Below are 8,793 nucleotides of genomic sequence, written 5' to 3' on the forward strand. Positions count from 1 at the left end.
GTCAATAAAGCAGAAATAGATGTTTTTCTGGAACTCTCTTGCTTTTTCCATGATCCAGCGGATGTTGGCAATTTGATCTCTGGTTCCTCTGCCTTTTCTAAATCCATCTTGAACATCTGGAAGTTCATGGTTCACATATTGCTGAAGCCTGGCTTGGAGAATTTTGAGCATTACTTTACTAGTGTGTGAGATGAGTGCAATTGTGCGGTAGTTTGAGCATTCTTTGGCATTGCCTTTCTTTGGGATTGGAATGAAAACTGACCTTTTCCAGTCCTGTGGCCACTGCTGAGTTTTCTAAATTTGCTGGCATATTGAGTGCAGCACTTTCACAGCATCATCTTTTAGAATCTGAAATAGCTTAACTGGAATTCCATCACCTCCACTAGCTTTGTTCGTAGTGATGCTTCCCAAGGCCCACCTGACTTCACATTCCAGGATGTCCAGCTCTAGGGGAGTGGGAGTGATCAGACCTTCGTGATTATCTGGGTCATGAAGATCTTTTTTGTACAGTTCTTCTGTGTATTCTTGCCACCTCTTCTTAATATCTTCTGCTTCTGTTAGGTCCATACCATTTCTGTCCTTTATTGAACCCATCTTTGCATGAAATGTTCCCTTGGTATCTCTAATTGCCAACATGCTATTAAAATTTCCTAATAGTCTTTTTATCTAGAGAAGTAGAATTACAGAAAGATTAAGTGATTTATTTCAGGTCATGGACTTGAACTAAATTGAATCACAAACCAAAAGTATAGTAAATAACAATGAATCATTAATTGAATACAAATATCAGTTTTTGTCTGAACCAAAACCACATGTATAAAGAACCCACCTGCCAATGTAGGAGACATAAGAGACGTGAGTTCAGTCCTCAGGTTGGGAAGATCTCCTGGAGGAGGGCATGGCAACCCTTCTTGCCTAGAGAATCCCATATACAGAGGAGACTAGCTGTCACAGTTCATGGGGTGGCAAAGAGTTGGACACGACTGAAGTGATTTAATCATGCAGCACATTTGCTGTCAGAATGTATATCAAAACTGTGTGCAGGCTTTAAGATCTAGCTTGACTCAGGAGACAGTATTGCCTAGAGGTATCAAGAGGGGTCTTGGAATTCAGGTTTCCCAGGTTTGGATGTCAGTTCTGCAATTTATCAGCTATTTATACTAACTCTCACCTCTGAAAATGAAAATATTCTCTTAAGGTAGTTGAGGACTAGACACAAAAACAGCAATAGAGCAAAGTGGTCAAAAGCTCAGATTCGAGAGTTGGGTTGCCTGGGGTTACATCCTAGATCCTCTAAGTACTAGCTGCGTGACCTTGGGTGCAAGTGTCTGCTTCTATTTATTTTTTGGGGGTGTAACAGTATACAAGATCATAAGTTTATTATGAAAATTTAGTGAGTTGGTGACTGCAGCCATGAAATTAAAAGACGCTGGCTCCTTGGAAGAAAAGCTATGGCTAACCTAGACAACATATTAAAAAGCAGAGACATTACTTTGCCAGCAAAGTTCTGTCTAGTCAAAGCTATAGTTTTTCCAGCAGTCTTGTACGGATGTGAGAGTTGGACTGTAAAAAAAGCTGAGTGCCAAAGAATTGATGCTTTTGAACTGTGGTGTTGGAGAAGACTCTTGAGAGTCCCTTGGACTATAAGGAGATCCAACTAGTCAATCATAAAGGAAATCAGTCCTGAATATTCATTGGAAGGACTGATGCAGAAGCTGAAATTCCAATACTTTGGCCACCTGATGCAAAGAACTGACTCATTGGAAAAGATCCTGATGCTGGGAAAGATTTCAGGCAGGAGGAGAAGGGGGCAACAGAGAATGAGATGATTGAATGGAATCACTGACTCAATGGAGATGAGTTTGAGCAAGCTCTGGGAGTTGGTGATGGACAGGGAAGCCTGGCGTGCTGTAGTCCCTGGGGCCACAGAAAGTTGGACACGACTAAGCGACTGAACTGAACTGAATATGTGTAAAGCCTTAGAATAGTAGCATTCATTATATGTGTGACATGTTATACATATTAAAATTTTTCTTATTCTTAAGACTCTGATAATAATTATCCATTTGTTTTATAACATCAAACTTGAGATGTAGTGATAGAGCCATTAGTAACATAGACTGAACTGAACCAATTCCAATCCTTTTTTTTCTCTTGTGATGCATTTTTTTGTGATGCAAAAGCATTTCCCCGTTTATATAAAAAGCTCAAAATAGTTTATATTGATACTTTATATTCAACACTTTAAATAATGATAAACATGGGCTTCCCTCGTAGCTTAATCGGTAAAGAATCTGCCTGCATTGCAGGAGACCCAGGTTTGACCTCTGGGTAGGGAAGATCCCCTGGAGAAGGAAATGGCAACCCACTGCAGTATTCTTGTCTGGAGAATCCCATGGACAGAGGAGCCTGGCAGGCTACAGTCCATGGGGTCTTAAGAGTCAGACATGACTTAGTGAGTAAACCATCACCACCACTGATAAATATAACTGCAAAGCTTCCTTTTATCCTCTGTATAAAGAAGTTCAGTGGACATAATCTTGAAGAATCCTTATTCATTCATTCACAAATAATTATAGTGAAGTTGCTCTGTCATGTCCGACTGTTTGTGACCCCATGGACACCAGGCTCCTCTGCCCACGGGATTTTCTAGGCAAGAGTACTGGAGTGGGTTGCCATTTCCTTCTCCAGGGAACTTCCCAACCCAGGGATCAAACCCAGGTCTCCCACATTGTAGACAGATGCTTTACCGTCTGAGCCACCAGGGAAGTCACAAATAATTATAAAGTATCTATTATGTACTAGCACTGTGCTTGTACCTAGGAGATATTGATTGGGAGATAAAGGACATTTGCTGATTTTTTTTAAAATCATGCAAACTTACCTATTCAAACATCCATAATTGATAATAAACTTGGAATACATAAATATTTTAGGTCACCATTGTAGTCATAAAATTTGGCCATTATTTTCTTAAAATAGTCTCAAAACCTATTATGAGGTAAAGCTGTTAGATCTTGTAAATTGATATTAAGGCTTGGTTGGCAATGTTCTATTCTTTTTTTTCCCTTCTTGACATTGACTAGATCTTTTAGCTTTTATTTATTTTAAAAATTGTGGTGACATACATTTCACATAAAACTTAACATTTTAGCCATTTTCATGTGTTCAGTTCAGCGGCATTGAATACATTTCACATTGTTGTGCAAAGAAATATTTTAGCCTTAAACATATAAACCAAACTATAAACCAAAATGAACCTTAAATTATTTCTGTTTAATTTGGCTTCCTGCTCAAGATGCATCTTGGTGCATCAAATTCTGACACACATTTTATGCATAAGTAGAAGTGATATTGTAAAGCAGTTAAACACCAGTGATGGTAAGCAAAACAGAATTTGAATGGATTTTAGGGGGGAATCTGCAAGATATGAATTTGGTCTGGAGAGATCATGGAGCAAAAAGGATAGAAAAAATGTTAAATTTTAAGAAGTTCATAAGTCAGGGAAGGAAAAATATATCTAAGTGTGGAGTGTAAACTGCATGTGCTCTCGAAGATTCAGATGTATTATTGGAACTTCATGTATAAGAGAAATGCTAATGGAAAGACTCCCTGAGACACTGACAGGAGGCCAGGAAAGGATGTGGTCATTGTGGTGATCACAGAAGCTACAGTTTGAGTACATTATGTCTTTTCAGATATGAATTTTTTTTTTTTTTGCAGAAGGGAGGGGTGGTGGTGGTATCTGGTTCGAAGGCAAATGCTTTACCCTGAGGTCAAATGGGGTCAAAGTTTAAATATGGAGCCTAGCTGACCCTTGTTTGTCCATCTTAGGAACGCTGTGTGTGGTGGGTAGGATCTTGTCGGTTAACATTTGATGAATTATTTCACCTCTTCAGACTTCAGTTTCCTCTTCTGTAAAATTAAGAGTATTGTCCTCAAAAAATTGCCCTGGTGATTAAATATTATTTATGTAGCAATTTGAGAGGTGGCAGAGAACACAAAGACTTCTTGGGTTGAATCCTGGCTCCCCTATTTACTCTGTGGAGCTTTGGACAAATTACCTCCCTGCTTCTGTATAGTAACAATACCTACTGAAGAGATTCATCATGAGGATTATATAAATCTACAGACAAATCCCTTAAAACAGTGTTTGGTATATAAAACCACTCAGTGCTGTTGCTGCTTAGTTGCTCAGCTGTGTCTGACTCTTTGCCATCTCATGGACTGTAGCCCCCCAGGCTCCTCTGTCCATGGGATTTTCCAGGCAAGAATACTGGAGTGGGTTGTCCTTTTCATCAGTTCAGTCCAGTTCAGTCCTTTCATAGGCCAATACAATAACGGATTCAACAGTATTGAATGGATACCATATATGTAGTTATACAAAGGTTCCGTATGTTCAGCTCCAAGAAGCCAGGGACTGTATCTGTTTTATTCATCTCTACCTTTTGTCACTTTGTAGATGCTCATACTTTTCTTGAATGAGTGGGTATCCAACTGATACAACTACATTCAAAGTCAAAGTGGAAGTTGTTCAGTCGTGTCCAACTTTTTGCGACCCCATGGACTATATAGTCCATGGAATTTTCCAGGCCACCACTCTGGAGTGGGTAGCCTTTCCCTTCTCCAGGGGATCTTCCCAACCCAGGGATCAAACCCAGGTCTCCCGCGTTGCAGGTGGATTCTTTACCACCTGAGCCACAAGGGAAGCCCAACTACATGCACTACATTCAGTTCCTCAACAGAGAGTTCAGTTCAGTCCAGTCCAGTCGCTCAGTCATGTCCGACTCTTTGCGACCCCATGAATCGCAGCACGCCAGGCCTCCCTGTCCATCACCTACTCCAGGAGTTCACTCAGACTCACATCAACAAAGAGTATCTACCTTTATATAATCAGACTGAACTTACTTGCATTTATATTATTTTCAGTCATATACAGATACCTCACAGTACTCTCTACCACTTCAAAAGATTTCTTTATCATCTCAATCTTGTGGAGCTTAAAAACAGGAAGAACTCTTGAATAATTTATGTGTTTCAGCTTCTTCTCTTAATCCTTTCAAATTGTGTGCAATGTGAAGAGGAAAATGGAATGGTGAAATGTAAAATTTTGTAATTTCAAGTTACTGGTATTGCTGAATTGTGATTTAAACAGTGCTGTCTGAGAGATTTTTAACATGAAATCATAAATATATTATCGCTTCTTAGAATTCTGACAGTAAGGGTGAGCTCAATACAGGTTTCATTGTGGCTTGTGCTTGAAAGCATTGAGCGGTCAGTGACATTTTGAAGGTAGTGGTGAATTTGCTGACAGAAAGTTTGGTGGACAAATAAATCAATTTCAGTGATTTCTTACAGACATCTCAGGCATCATCAATAGAGAACATGATCTTGGGGGTGATTGAAAAACTAAAACCATTGTTCCCTGTTGATATGGGACATTCTCCAGCTAAATCACAAACTAATATTGCAGTTTATGCATTTTGCTTTGCTTTTTTGGGATACTTCTCTGCTTGGCATAGATTATCTTGTAAATCAAATACACACTCTCATTTCTGATGAATGATTTCTTAGGGCCCTTGAGACAGCATTGCATTGTTCTGTTTTCTCTAAATAGCATGATTTACACTCTGTTTAGCTTTTATTGTAAAAAGGGAGCTAGCATGAAACTTACCCCATAAATTTGACTAAGAAAAGTCACGTTGAAATTTTTTTCTTATATGATCTTATTTCTGACTGAGCCCTCATCCTGCCTGGTTTGGAGGTTTGAAGGCAGGAAATTCAACCTGACACATTACAGGGGTTCTTTCCTCTTCTCTAGGGTTTGCATAATCCATAGGGTGGCTTCTACGGTGCTAGGCACACAGATAAAGATATCTAGCCCTCACTCCCCTTTACCAAATGCAGGTCATTGTCCAGATCTCTGTGTCTGACAGATGTCAGAAAGATGGGAGGCATATGCAGCATACGCAGTGGAAGAGGGCAAGGAGGGGTTCAAAGAAAACAGGGGAAAGAAAGCACATTATTACTATGTGACTAAATGATAACTTTTTGAGAAACAATGTAGCAAATAATTTTAAAATTTGAATGGACACCATATGTGTATAGTTATCTTTTTCTGTAAGTAAATACGTTATTAGATGTTCTATGAAAATGTATCCTCAAGAGGCTGCTTCATGCACCCACGATACTATGAATCTGTTAACAACAATTTTCAAAGGGGTTATTTTCATGACTGAAAATGTAGCATATGTAGTTCATAAATCAAGAGCGGGAACTGACTTTTAAAATACTTTAAGGATATTTTGAGCCACAAACATATTGTCATATAGGAGCCAACTATGCAGGTTCTATAAATAGAAGAACATTTAAAAGCCTAAAATGATATAATGTAAGTACTGGCAGTGGGATATAATGCCAAGAGAAAGCTGTGTCGGTCTGCCCTTGAAATTCGTTAGGAAGCTGGAGTCTGTGCCACAAAAGGGCATTAGGTACGTCTGTGCTTCCGAATCCATCCTGGTTTCCTATTTGCAATCTTTAAATGATTGAGTTTAATTCTTTAGGAAACTGCCTGCCATCCTAGGGGAGTCCTTCTGCTTCTTTGTCCTTCACAAGATCAACTGAAATTCTTCAGCTGTGTAAGAAGGCTGAATATCAAGTAATAGAAGAAAACTAAACTCCTTTGGCTTTTTGAACAATGACTTTTTTTTTTCCTGACTTAGCTTCGTAAAATTATGACTTGACTTAAATTTTTAAAAATTTATCTTTACTTAGAGGTAGCATAAGAATGTTCAGGGGAAAAGGAATAATTTAAGTCATCCATATTACAGCTGCTAGGACAATAATTTTTATTATTGCATGTTCTCTCCCACATGTTGACATTGATGTTTTACATTCAGTAATGATATTCAGATAGCTTTTATATTCCAGAAACTTATTTACGTATTACTGACAATGAGGAATTCTCTATGTCTTTGTGATCCTGATTTGTTTTCCCATAGGTATGTTTTTGCTTTTCTTCCCTTATATACTCACATCTCCCTAGCTTTAACTTCCTTAACCTTCCTCTCCTTTATAACCATGTTAACAACCTGGAAGGTAATTTTCAGTACCTTTTCCAGGCTCATGTAATACACACACACACACACACACACACACACACACACACACCCACAAGCATTCCCTGCATTTTACTTTGTTCACTTTCTATACTTCAGAGAAATCCCTCTAAGTCAACCATCAAACATCACATTCATTTTTAATGGATGCATAATACTCTATATTATGAATGCATCACAATTTACTCACTTTTGATGATCATTCACCCTGGTTCTGTTTTTTCTACTACATTGTATCAGCCTTGTATATGTGTGTGTCTTTGGTGTAGTTATCAGGAATAGGATTGCTGAGTCAAATATGCCTAGTTTGACTTTTACCAGATAATAGCAGACAGCAAATTAAGATTTTTGCTTACCAAAATCTCTACAAGGCACATTTCCATCAGCCATATATGACTCCTTTCTTGCCCTCTCACCTTCCTTCTCAGATTGTTGTTATCTCCTTTTCAAATTTTGCCTGTGTTTGGGGTTCTTGGTTTTGCACTTCTCTGGCTACTAGTTATTTTGAGCAACTTTTTATGTTTATGGCCATTTGAATTTGCTTTCCTCTGAACTGCCTACTAACATCTTTCACCCATTTTTCTTTTGGATTGTTTCTTCTTCATTAAGAACCTTTTGTATTTTATAGATATTAACAACTATATATACGGAGAAGGCGATGGCACCCCTCTCCAGTACTCTTCCCTGGAAAATCCCATGGATGGAGGAGCCTGGTGGGCTGCAGTCCATGGGGTCGCTAAGAGTTGGACACAACTGAGCAACTTCACTTTCATGCATTGGAGAAGGAAATGGCAACCGGCTCCAGTGTTCTTGCCTGGAGAATCCCAGGGATGGGGGAGCCTGGTGGGCTGCCATCTATGGGGTCACAGAGTTGGCAATGACTGAAGTGACTTAGCAGGAGCAGCAGCAACAACTATATATTTTGTTGTACCTTCCCAAATCAATTGACTTTGTAATATATTTTGCCAAATTTTAAATTTATAAATTAATTTCATTAATTTAAATGTATGAAATATTTTCATTTAAAGTAGCTTTTGAGTTTCTTAAATTTGCTAGGAAGTTCTCCCTTATCTCCAGACTATACTTCCAGTCTCTTAGCTTTGTTTTACTTTATACTTAATTTTTAAAATTTAATATATCTGGAATTTGCTTTTTGTGTGATAAAGGGGTTGCACTTTCATTTTCTTCCAATGGACAGCTAGTTGTGTTAGCATTTTCCAAGTTACATTCTTATCGAAATAAAATTTTGTCATAGAGTAACTCGTTGTATACTAGAAGCTACTTGTGGATTCAATTCAACTCTACCAATTAAGGGTATTTCTCCTTTCACTTGAACTTTAAGAATCATTTAGGTCAATTTCAATACTTCACCCGTTGAAATTCAAATTAGAATTGTATTACATTAAAATGTTATTATGGGGAAATTTTATGATGCTGTCTCCCCATTCAAGAATAAAGAATTTGTTTAGATTTATGATTTATGTTCTTTTTAATAAGACTTATTTTTTAAAAATAGTTTTTAATTTCCTTTTGGCTGTGCTGTATCTTCGCTGCACGGGCTTTTCTCTAGCTGTGGGGAGGGGGGGCCACTCTCCAGCTGCCAGGTGACGGTCCTCATTGTGGCGGTTTCTCTTGTGGAGCACGAGCTCTAGGTGCCCGGGCTGCAGCAGTTGCG

This window comes from Capra hircus, chromosome 5 (assembly GCF_001704415.2).
Source record: "Capra hircus breed San Clemente chromosome 5, ASM170441v1, whole genome shotgun sequence".
NCBI lineage: Eukaryota > Metazoa > Chordata > Mammalia > Artiodactyla > Bovidae > Capra > Capra hircus.